Here is a 13,249-nt window from a genome sequence, read left to right on the forward strand (position 1 = left end):
CGCAACTGGAGAAAAACCATGAGATTTCCCCCTCGCCGCGAGTTGAGGCCCGATTCCCCTGGACTGCGTGCAGAGCAATTCCGTGTTCCACATCAAACGTGAAAGGAGCCTTGATTTCCTTGATGGCACTCCAGAGAAAACCCAAAATCACTGTCTCAAGTCTAGAGGGATCCTGAGGTCACTGGAGCAACATGAAAGGGCTCCGTGGACCCCAAATCAACTCGAGATGAGAGCTTAGTCCCTGGCTTCGACTCAAGTGGAATACCCACTTTTCAAAAGCACCTCAAAAGGAGGCTTCTCTCAGCTACACGTATATTTGAGGGACCCTGAGTTTGTGGCCTCAAGTGGAATGGACACCGAGATGCTCTGACTTGAAGTAACGCCGGATATCCCTGCAGTGAATTGAATGCAGGCTCGTCTTGCATCTCCCAAGACGAAGGGTTGTCTGAATCCCCTGTGGAGACCACAGAGAAAGACCTAGTCCTCCACCTCAACGCAACCGGAGGCCTCACATCCTTTGAAAACTCGAGAGTTCCGCGGAGATCAATGCTTCCAAAGGAGCCGATGCCTGACTCCTCTTGAAAATGGATAGGAGTCCCAGGATCCCTGTGGCACATGGAAAGGGAGCCTGGGTCTCCCGGCTCCCGTGGAGACGAGTCCCAATTTCCATGCCAAGACTCGAGGAGAATCCCGAGGTGTCCCTCGCACCTAGGCAGGAGTCCTGACGTCGCTGAACAAACACGTGTCTGGAAGGGCCCTCCCCGTCGTAACTCGAGAATATACCCCAGGTTCCGGCCGCAACTCGAGAAAAACCATGAGACTTCCCCCTCGCCGCGAGATGAGGCCCGATTCCCCTGCACTGCATGCAGAGCAATTCCGTGTTCCACATCAAACGTGAAAGGAGCCTTGATTTCCTTGATGGCACTCCAGAGAAAACCCAAGATCACTGTCTCAAGTCTAGAGGGATCCTGAGGTCACTGGAGCAACACGAAATTTCCCCTTGGACCCCAAATCAACTCGAGATGAGAGCTTAGTCCCTGGCTTCGACTCAAGAGGAATACCAACTTTCCATAAGCACATCAAGAGGAGGCTTCTCTCAGCTACAGGTATGTGAGAGGGACCCTGAGTTTGTGGCCTCAAGTGGAATGGACACCGAGATTCTCTGACTCGAAGTAAGGCCGGATATCCCTGCAGTGAATTGAATGTAGGCTCGTCTTGAATCTCCGAAGACGAAGGGATGTCTGAATCCCCTGTGGAGACCTCAGAGAAATACCGACTTCTCCGCCTCATCGCGACCGGAGGCCTCACATCCTTTGAAAACTCGAGAGGTCCGCGGAGATCAATGCTTCCAAAGGAACCGATGCCTGAATCCTCTTGAAAATGGATAGGAGTCCCAGGATCCCTGTGGCACGTGGAAAGGGAGCCTGGGTCTCCCGGCTCCCGTGGAGACGCGTCCCAATTGCCATGCCAAGACTCGAGGAGAATCCCGAGGTGTCCATCGCACCTAGGCAGGAGTCCTGACGTTGCTGAACAAACACGTGTCTGGAAGGGCCCTCCCCGTCGTAACTCGAGAATATACCCCAGGTTCCGGCCGCAACTCGAGAAAAACCATGAGATTTACCCCTCGCCGCGAGTTGAGGCCCGATTCCCCTGCACTGAATGCAGAGCAATTCCGTGTTCCACATCAAACGTGAAAGGAGCCTTGATTTCCTTGATGGCACTCCAGAGAAAACCCAAGATCACTGTGTCAAGTCTAGAGGGATCCTGAAGTCACTGGACCAACAGGAAAGGGCTTCGTGGACCCCAAATCAACTCGAGATGATAGCTTAGACCCTGGCTTAGACTCAAGAGGAATACCAACTCTCCACAAGGACCTCAAGAGGAGGTTTCTCTCAGCTACACGCATATTTGAGGGACCCTGGGTTTGTGGCCTCAAGTGGAATAGACACCGAGATGCTCTGACTCGAAGTAAGGCCGGATATCCCTGCAGTGAATTGAATGCAGGCTCGTCTTGCATCTCCCAAGACGAAGGGATGTCTGAATCCCCTGTGGAGACCACAGAGAAAGACCTAATTCTCCGCCTCATAGCGACCGGGGGCCTCACATCCTATGAAAATTCGAGAGGTCCGCGGAGATCAATGCTTCCAAAGGAGACGATGCCTGACTCCTCTTGAAAATGGATAGGAGTCCCAGGATCCCTGTGGCACGTGGAAAGGGACCCTGGGTCTCCCGCCTCACGTGGAGACGGGTCCAAATTGCCATGCCAAGACTCGAGGAAAATCCCGAGGTTTCCCTCGCACCTAGGCAGGAGTCCTGACGTCACTGAACAAACACGTGTCTGGAAAGGCCCTCCCCGTTGTAACTCGAGAATATACCCCAGGTTCCGGCCGCAACTCGAGAAAAACCATGAGACTTCCCCCTCGCCGCGAGATGAGGCCTGATTCCCCTGCAGTGCGTGCAGAGCAATTCCGTGTTCCACATCAAACGTGAAAGGAGCCTTGATTTCCTTGATGGCACTCCAGAGAAAACCCAAAATCACTGTCTCAAGTCTAGAGGGATCCTGAGATCACTGGAGCAACACGAAAGGGCTCCGTGGACCCCAGATCAACTCGAGATGAGAGCTTAGACCCTGCCTTCGACTCAAGATGAATACCCACTTTTCACAAGCACCTCAAGACGAGGCTTCTCTCAGCTACAGGTATGTGAGAGGGACCCTGAGTTTGTAGCCTCAAGTGGAATGGACACCGAGATGCTCTGACTCGAAGTAAGGCCGGATATCCCTGCAGTGAATTGAATGCAGGCTCGTCTTGCATCTCCCAAGACGAAGGGTTGTCTGAATCCCCTGTGGAGACCACAGAGAAAGACCTAGTCCTCCACCTCAACGCAACCGGAGGCCTCACATCCTTTGAAAACTCGAGAGTTCCGCGGAGATCAATGCTTCCATAGGAGCCGATGCCTGACTCCTCTTGAAAATGGATAGGAGTCCCAGGATCCCTGTGGCTCGTGGAAAGGGAGACTGGGTCTCCCGGCTCCCGTGGAGACGCGTCCCAATTGCCATGCCAAGACTCGAGGAGAATCCCGAGGTGTCCCTCGCACCTAGGCAGGAGTCCTGACGTCGCTGAACAAACACGTGTCTGGAAGGGCCCTCCCCGTCGTAACTCGAGAATATACCACAGGTTCCGGCCGCAACTCGAGAAAAACCATGAGATTTCCCCCTCGCCGAGAGTTGAGGCCCGATTCCCCTGCACTGCATGCAGAGCAATTCCGTGTTCCACATAAAACGTGAAAGGAGCCTTGATTTCCTTGATGGCACTCCAGAGAAAACCCAAGATCACTGTCTCAAGTCTAGAGGGATCCTGAGGTCACTGGAGCAACACGAAATTTCCCCTTGGACCCCAAATCAACTCGAGATGAGAGCTTAGTCCCTGGCTTCGACTCTAGAGGAATACCAACATTCCATAAGCACATCAAGAGGAGGCTTCTCTCAGCTACAGGTATGTGAGAGGGACCCTGAGTTTGTGGCCTCAAGTGGAATGGACACCGAGATTCTCTGACTCGAAGTAAGGCCGGATATCCCTGCAGTGAATTGAATGCAGGCTCGTCTTGCATCTCCCAAGACGAAGGGATGTCTGAATCCCCTGTGGAGACCTCAGAGAAATACCGACTTCTCCGCCTCATCGCGACCGGAGGCCTCACATCCTTTGAAAACTCGAGAGGTCCGCGGAGATCAATGCTTCCAAAGGAACCGATGCCTGAATCCTCTTGAAAATGGATAGGAGTCCCACGATCCCTGTGGCACGTGGAAAGGGAGCCTGGGTCTCCCGCCTCACGTGGAGACGCGTCCCAATTGCCATGCCAAGACTCGAGGAGAATCCCGAGGTGTCCCTCGCACCTAGGCAGGAGTCCTGACGTTGCTGAACAAACACGTGTCTGGAAGGGCCCTCCCCGTCTTAACTCGAGAATATACCCCAGGTTCCGGCCGCAACTCGAGAAAAACCATGAGACCTCCCCCTCGCCGCGAGATGAGGCCTGATTCCCCTGCACTACATGCAGAGCAATTCCGTGTTCCACATCAAACGTGAAAGGAGCCTTGATTTCCTTGATGGCACTCCAGAGAAAACCCAAGATCACTGTCTCAAGTCTAGAGGGATCCTGAGGTCACTGGAGCAACACGAAAGGGCTCCGTGTACCCCAAATCAACTCGAGATGAGAGCTTAGACCCTGGCTTCGACTCAAGAGGAATACCCACTTTTCACAAGCACCTCAAGACGAGGCTTCTCTCAGCTACAGGTATGTGAGAGGGACCCTGAGTTTGTGGCCTCAAGTGGAATGGACATCGAGATGCTCTGACTCGAAGTAAGGCCGGATATCCCTGCAGTGAATTGAATGCAGGCTCGTCTTGCATCTCCCAAGACGAAGGGTTGTCTGAATCCCCTGTGGAGACCACAGGGAAAGACCTAGTTCTCCGCCTCAACGCGACCGGAGGCCTCCCATCCTTTGAAAACTCGAGAAGTCCGCGGAGATCAATGCTTCCAAAGGAGACGATGCCTGACTCCTCTTGAAAATGGATAGGAGTCCCAGGATCCTTGTGGCACGTGGAAAGGGACCCTGGGTCTCCTGCCTCACGTGGAGACGCGTCCCAATTGCCATGCCAAGACTCGAGGAGAAACCCGAGGTGTCCCTCGCACCTAGGCAGGAGTCCTGACTTCGCTGAACAAACACGTGTCTGGAAGGGCCCTCCCCTTCGTAACTCGAGAATATACCCCAGGTTCCGGCCGCAACTCGAGAAAAACCATGAGACTTCCCCCTCGCCGTGAGATGAGGCCCGATTCCCCTGCACTGCATGCAGAGCAATTCCGTGTTCCACATCAAACGTGAAAGGAGCCTTGATTTCCTTGATGGCACTCCAGAGAAAACCCAAGATCCCTGTCTCACGTCTAGAGGGATCCTGAGGTCACTGGAGCAACACGAAAGGGCTCCGTGGACCCCAAATCAACTCGAGATGAGAGCTTAGTCCCTGGCTTCGACTCAAGAGGAATACCAACTTTTCACAAGCAGCTCAAGAGGAGGCTTTTCTCAGCTACAGGTAAGTGAGAGGGACCCTGAGTTTGTGGCCGCAAATGGAATGGACACCGAGATGCTCTGACTCGAAGTAAGGCCGGATATCGCTGCAGTGAATTGAATGCAGGCTCGTCTTGCATCTCCCAAGACGAAGGGATGTCTGAATCCCCTGTGGAGACCACAGAGAAATACCTAGACCTCCGCCTCAACGGCACCGGAGGCCTCACATCCTTTGAAAACTCGAGAGGTCTGCGGAGATCAATGCTTCCAAAGGAGACGATGCCTGACTCTTCTTGAAAATGGATAGGAGTCCCAGGATCCCTGTGGCACGTGGAAAGGGACCCTGGGTATCCTGCCTCACGTGGAGACGCCTCCCAATTGCCATGCCAAGACTCGAGGAGAATCCCGAGGTGTTCCTCGCACCTAGGCAGGAGTCCTGACGTCGCTGAACAAACACGTGTCTGGAAGGGCCCTCCCCGTCGTAACTCGAGAATATACCCCAGGTTCCGGCCGCAACTCGAGAAAAACCATGAGACTTCCCCCTCGCCGCGAGATGAGGCCCGATTCCCCTGCACTGCATGCAGAGCAATTCCGTGTTCCACATCAAACGTGAAAGGAGCCTTGATTTCCTTGATGGCACTCCAGAGAAACCCCAAGATCACTGTCTCAAGTCTAGAGGGATCCTGAGGTCACTGGTGCAACATGAAAGGGCTCCGTGGACCCCAAATCAACTCTAGATGAAAGCTTAGTCCCTGGATCGACTCAAGAGGACTACCAACTTGCCACAAGCCCCTTAAGAGGAGGCTTCTCTCAGCTACAGGTATGTGAGAGGGACCCTGAATTTGTGGCCTCAAGTGGAATGGACACCGAGATGCTCTGACTCGAAGTAAGGCCGGATATCCCTGCAGTGAATTGAATGCAGGCTCGTCTTGCATCTCCCAAGACGACGGGATGTCTGAATCCCCTGTGGAGACCACAGAGAAAGTTTTAGTCCTCCGCCTCATCGCGACCGTAGGCCTCACATCCTTTGAAAACTCAAGAGGTCCGCGGAGATCAATGCTTCCAAAGGAGACGATGCCTGACTCCTCTTGAAAATGGATAGGAGTCCCAGGATCCCTGTGGCACGTGGAAAGGGACCCTGGGTCTCCGGCCTCACGTGGAGACGTGTCCCAATTGTCATGCCAAGACTCGAGGAGAATCCCGAGGTGTCCCTCGCACCTAGGCAGGAGTCCTGACGTCGCTGAACAAACACGTGTCTGGAAGGGCCCTCCCCGTGGTAACTCGAGAATATACCCCAGGTTCCGGCCGCAACTCGAGAAAAACCATAGGACTTCCCCCTCGCCGCGAGATGAGGCCCGAATCCCCAGTACTGCATGCAGAGCAATTCCGTGTTCCACATCAAACGTGAAAGGAGCCTTGATTTCCTTGATGGCACTCCAGAGAAAACCCAAGATCACTGTCTCAACTCTAGGGGGATGCTGAGGTCACTGGAGCAACACGAAATTTCCCCTTGGACCCCAAATCAACTCGAGATGAGAGCTTAGTCCCTGGCTTCGACTCAAGAGGAATACCAACTTTCCACAAGCACCTCAAGAGGAGGCTTCTCTCAGCTACAGGTATGTGAGAGGGACCCTGAGTTTGTGGCCTCAAGTGGAAAGGACACCGAGATGCTCGACTCGAAGTAAGGCTGGATATCCCTGCAGTGAATTGAATGCAGGCTCGTCTTGCATCTCCCAAGACGAAGGGATGTCTGAATCCCCTGTGGAGACCACAGAGAATGTCCTAGTCCTCCGCCTCAACGCGACCGGAGGCCTCACATCCTTTGAAAACTCGAGAGGTCCGCGGAGATCAATGCTTCCAAAGGAGACGATGCCTGACTCCTCTTGAAAATGGATAGGAGTCCCAGGATCCCTGTGGCACGTGGAAAGGGACCCTGGGTCTCCCCTCTCACGTGGAAATCGCGTCCCAATTGCCATGCCAAGACTCGAGGAGTATCTCGAGGTGTCCCTCGCACCTAGGCAGGAGTCTTGACGTCGCTGAACAAACACGTGTCTGGAAGGGCCGTCCCCGTCGTAACTCGAGAATATACCCCAGGTTCCGGCCTCAACTCGAGAAACACCATGAGACTTCCCCCTCGCCGCGAGATGAGGCCCGATTCCCCTGCACTGCGTGCAGAACAATTCCGTGTTCCACATTAAACGTGAAAGGAGCCTTGATTTCCTTGATGGCACTCCAGAGAAAACCCAAGATCACTGTCTCAAGTCTAGAGGGATCCTGAGGTCACTGGAGCAACACCAAAAGGCTCCGTGGACCCCAAATCAACTCGTGATGAGAGCTTAGTCCCTGGCTTCGACTCAAGAGGAATACCAACTTTCCACAAGCACCTCAAGAGGAGGCTTCTCTCAGCTACAGGTATGTGAGAGGGACCCTGAGTTTGTGGCCTCAAGTGGAATGGACACCGAGATGCTCTGACTCGAAGTAAGGCCGGATATCCCTGCAGTGAATTGAATGCAGGTTCGTCTTGCATCTCCCAAGACGAAGGGATGTCTGAATCCCATGTGGAGACCACAGAGAAAGACCTAGTCCTCCGTCTCATCGCGACCGGAGGCCTCACATCCTTTGAAAACTCGAGAGGTCCGCGGAGATCAATGCTTCCAAAGGAGACGATGCCTGACTGTTCTTGAAAATGGATAGGAGTCCCAGGATCCCTGTGGCACGTGGAATGGGACCCCGGGTCTCCCGCCTCACGTGGAGACGTGTCCAAATTGCCATGCCAAGACTCGAGGAGAATCCTGAGGTGTCCCTCGCACCTAGGTAGGAGTCCTGACGTCGCTGAACAAACACGTGTCTGGAAGGGCCCTCCCTGTCGTAACTCGAGAATATACCCCAGGTTCTGGCCGCAACTCGAGAAAAACCATGAGATTTCCCCCTCGCCGGGAGTTGAGGCCCGATTCCTCTGCACTGCATGCAGAGCAATTCCGTGTTCCACATCAAACGTGAAAGGAGCCTTGATTTCCTTGATGGCACTCCAGAGAAAACCCAAGATCACTGTCTCAAGTCTAGACGGATCCTGAGGTCACTGGACCAACAGGAAAGGGCTCCTTGGACCCCAAATCAACTCGAGATGAGAGCTTAGTCCGTGGCTTAGACTCAAGAGGAATACCAACTTTCCACAAGCACCTCAAGAGGAGGCTTCTCTCAGCTACAGGTATGTGAGAGGGACCCTGAGTTTGTGGCCTCAAGTGGAATGGACACCGAGATGCTCTGACTCGAAGTAAGGCCGGATATCGCTGCAGTGAATTGAATGCAGGCTCGTCTTGCATCTCCCAAGACGAAGGGATGTCTGAATCCCCTGTGGAGACCACAGAGAAAGACCTAGTCATCCGTCTCATCGCGACCGGAGGCCTCACATCCTTTGAAAACTCGAGAGGTCTGCAGAGATCAATGCTTCCAAAGGAGACGATGCCTGACTCCTCTTGAAAATGGATAGGAGTCCCAGGATTCCTGTGGCACGTGGAAAGAGACCCTGGGTCTCCCGCCTCACGTGGAGACGTGTCCAAATTGCCATGCCAAGACTCGAGGAGAATCCCGAGGTGTCCCTCGCACCTAGGCAGGAGTCCTGATGTCGCTGAACAAACACGTGTCTGGAAGGGCCCTCCCCGTCGTAACTCGAGAATATACCCCAGGTTCCGGCTGCAACTCCAGAAAAACAATGAGACTTCCCCCTCGCCGCGAGATGAGGCCCGATTCCCCCGCACTGCGTGGAGAGCAATTCCGTGTTCCACATCAAACGTGAAAGGAGCCTTGATTTCCTTGATGGCACTCCAGAGAAAACCCAAGAACACTGTCTCAAGTCTAGAGGGATCCTGAGGTCACTGGAGCAACGCGAAAGGGCTCCGTGGACCCCAAATCAACTCGAGATGAGAGCTTAGTCCCTGGCTTCGACTCAAGAGGAATACCAACCTTCCATAAGCACCTCAAGAGGAGGCTTCTCTGAGCTACAGGTATGTGAGAGGGACCCTGAGTTTCTGGCCTCAAGTGGTATGGACACCGAGATGCTCTGACTCGAAGTAAGGCCGGATATCCCTGCAGTGAATTGAATGCAGGCTCGTCTTGCATCTCCCAAGACGAAGGGATGTCTGAATCCCCTGTGGAGACCTCAGAGAAAGACCGACTTCTCCGGATCATCGCGACCGGAGGCCTCACATCCTTTGAAAACTCGAGAGGTCCGCGGAGATCAATGCTTCCAAAGGAGACGATGCCTGACTCCTCTTGAAAATGGATAGGAGTCCCAGGATCCCTGTGGCACGTGGAAAGGGACCCTGGGTCTCCCGGCTCACGTGGAGACGCGTCCAAATTACCATGCCAAGACTCGAGGAGAATCCCGAAATGTCCCTCGCACCTAGCAGGAGTCCTGATGTCGCTGACAAACACGTGTCTGGAAGGGCCCTCCCCGTCGTAACTCGAGAATATACCCCACGTTCCGGCCGCAACTCGAGAAAAACCATGAGATTTCCCCCTCGCCACGAGTTGAGGCCCGATTCCCCTGCACTGAATGCAGAGCAATTCCGTGTTCCACATCAAACGTGAAAGGAGCCTTGATTTCCTTGATGGCACTCCAGAGAAACCCAAAATCACTGTCTCATGTCTAGAGGGATCATGAGGTCACTGGAGCAACACGAAAGGGCTCCGTGGACCCCAGATCAACTCGAGATGAGAGCTTCGACCCTGGCTTCGACTCAAGAGGAATACCCACTTTTCACAAGCACCTCAAGACGAGGCTTCTCTCAGCTACAGGTATGTGAGAGGGACCCTGAGTTTGTGGCCTCAAGTGGAATGGACACCGAGATGCTCTGACTCGAAGTAAGGCCGGATATCCCTGAAGTGAATTGAATGCAGGCTCGTCTTGCATCTCCCAAGACGAAGGGTTGTCTGAATCCCCTGTGGAGACCAAAGAGAAAGACCTAGTCCTCCGCCTCAACGCCACCGGAGGCCTCACATCCTTTGAAAACTCGAGAGGTCAGCGGAGATCAATGCTTCCAAAGGAGACGATGCCTGACTCCTCTTGAAAATGGATAGGAGTCCCAGGATCCCTGTGGCACGTGGAAAGGGACCCTGGGTCTCCCGCCTCACGTGGAGACACGTCCCAATTGCCATGCGAAGACTCGAGGAGAATCCCGAGGTGTCCCTCGCACCCAGGCAGGAGTCCTGAGGTCGCTGAACAAACACGTGTCTGGAAGGGCCCTCCCCGTCGTAACTCCAGAATATACCCCAGGTTCCGGCCGCAACTCGAGAAAAACCATGAGACTTCCCCCTCGCCACGAGATGAGGCCCGATTCACCTGCACTGCGTGCAGAGCAATTCCGTGTTCCACATCAAACGTGAAAGGAGCCTTGATTTCCTTGATGGCACTCCAGAGAAAACCCAAGATCACGGTCTCAAGAATAGAGGGATCCTGAGGTCACTGGAGCAACACGAAACGGCTCCGTGGACCCCAAATCAACTCTAGATGAGACTTATCCCTGGCTTCGACTAAAGAGGAATACCAACTTTTCACAAGCACCTCAAGAGGAGGCTTCTCTCAGCTACAGGTATGTGAGAGGGACCCTGAGTTTGTGGCCTCAAGTGGAATGGACACCGAGATGCTCTGACTCGAACTAAGGCCGGATATCCCTGCAGTGAATTGAATGCAGGCTCGTCTTGCATCTCCCAAGACGAAGGGATGTCTGAATCCCCTGTGGAGACCACAGAGAAAGACCTAGTCCTCCACCTCATCAAGACCGGAGGCTTCACATTTTTTGAAAACTCGAGAGGTCTGCGGAGATCAATGCTTCCAAAGGAGACGATGCCTGAATCCTCTTGAAAATGGATAGGAGTCCCAGGATCACTGTGGCACGTGGAAAGGGACCCTGGGTCTCCTGCCTCACGTGGAGACGCGTCCCAATTGCCATGCCAAGACTCGAGGAGAATCCCGAGGTGTCCCTCGCCCCTAGGCAGGAGTCCTGACGTTGCTGAACAAACACGTTTCTGGAAGGGCCCTCCCCGTCGTAACTCGAGAATATACCCCAGGTTCCGTCCGCAACTCGAGAAAAACCATGAGATTTCCCCCTCGCCGCGAGTTGAGGCCCGATTCCCCTGGACTGCGTGCAGAGCAATTCCGTGTTCCAAATCAAACGTGAAAGGAGCTTTGATTTCCTTGATGGCACTCCAGAGAAAACCCAAGATCACTGTCTCAAGTTTAGAGGGATGCTGAGGTCACTGGAGCAACACGAAATTTCCCCATGGACCCCAAATCCACTCGAGATGAGAGCTTAGTCCCTGGCTTCGACTCAAGAGGACTACCAACTTTCTATAAGCACCTCAAGAGGAGGCTTCTCTCAGCTACAGGTATGTGAGAGGGACCCTGAGTTTGTGGCCTCAAGTGGAATGGACACCGAGATGCTCTGACTCGAAGTAAGGCCGGATATCCCTGCAGTGAATTGAATGCAGGCTCGTCTTGCATCTCCCAAGACGAAGGGATGTCTGAATCCCCTGTGGAGATCTCAGAGAAAGACCGACTTCTCCGCCTCATCGCGACCGGAGGCCTCATATCCTTTGAAAACTCGAGAGGTCCGCGGAGTTCAATGCTTCCAAAGGAGACGATGCCTGACTCCTCTTGAAAATGGATAGGAGTCCCAGGATCCCTGTGGCACGTGGGAAGGGACCCTGGGTCTCCCGCCTCACGTGGAGACGCGTCCAAATTGCCATGCCAAGACTCGAGGAGAATCCCGAGGTGTCCCTCCCACCTAGGCAGGAGTCCTGATGTCGCTGAACAAACACGTGTCTGGAAGGGCCCTCCCCGTCGTAACTCGAGAATATACCCCAGGTTCCGTCCGCAACTCGAGAAAAACCATGAGATTTCCCCCTCGCCGCGAGTTGAGGCCCGATTCCCCTGGACTGCGTGCAGAGCAATTCCGTGTTCCACATCAAACGTGAAAGGAGCCTTGATTTCCTTGATGGCACTCCAGAGAAAACCCAAGATCAGTGTCTCAAGTCTAGAGGGATCCTGAGGTCACTGGAGCAACATGAAAGGGCTCCGTGGACCCCAAATCAACTCGAGATGAGAGCTTAGTCCCTGGCTTCGACTCAAGTGGAATACCCACTTTTCAAAAGCACCTCAAAAGGAGGCTTCTCTCAGCTACACGTATATTTGAGGGACCCTGAGTTTGTGGCCTCAAGTGGAATGGACACCGAGATGCTCTGACTTGAAGTAACGCCGGATATCCCTGCAGTGAATTGAATGCAGGCTCGTCTTGCATCTCCCAAGACGAAGGGTTGTCTGAATCCCCTGTGGAGACCACAGAGAAAGACCTAGTCCTCCACCTCAACGCAACCGGAGGCCTCACATCCTTTGAAAACTCGAGAGTTCCGCGGAGATCAATGCTTCCAAAGGAGCCGATGCCTGACTCCTCTTGAAAATGGATAGGAGTCCCAGGATCCCTGTGGCACATGGAAAGGGAGCCTGGGTCTCCCGGCTCCCGTGGAGACGAGTCCCAATTGCCATGCCAAGACTCGAGGAGAATCCCGAGGTGTCCCTCGCACCTAGGCAGGAGTCCTGACGTCGCTGAACAAACACGTGTCTGGAAGGGCCCTCCCCGTCGTAACTCGAGAATATACCCCAGGTTCCGGCCGCAACTCGAGAAAAACCATGAGACTTCCCCCTCGCCGCGAGATGAGGCCCGATTCCCCTGCACTGCATGCAGAGCAATTCCGTGTTCCACATCAAACGTGAAAGGAGCCTTGATTTCCTTGATGGCACTCCAGAGAAAACCCAAGATCACTGTCTCAAGTCTAGAGGGATCCTGAGGTCACTGGAGCAACACGAAATTTCCCCTTGGACCCCAAATCAACTCGAGATGAGAGCTTAGTCCCTGGCTTCGACTCAAGAGGAATACCAACTTTCCATAAGCACATCAAGAGGAGGCTTCTCTCAGCTACAGGTATGTGAGAGGGACCCTGAGTTTGTGGCCTCAAGTGGAATGGACACCGAGATTCTCTGAGTCGAAGTAAGGCCGGATATCCCTGCAGTGAATTGAATGTAGGCTCGTCTTGAATCTCCGAAGACGAAGGGATGTCTGAATCCCCTGTGGAGACCTCAGAGAAATACCGACTTCTCCGCCTCATCGCGACCGGAGGCCTCACATCCTTT

The sequence above is a fragment of the Dama dama genome, chromosome 6 (assembly GCF_033118175.1).
Source record: "Dama dama isolate Ldn47 chromosome 6, ASM3311817v1, whole genome shotgun sequence".
Taxonomy (NCBI): domain Eukaryota; kingdom Metazoa; phylum Chordata; class Mammalia; order Artiodactyla; family Cervidae; genus Dama; species Dama dama.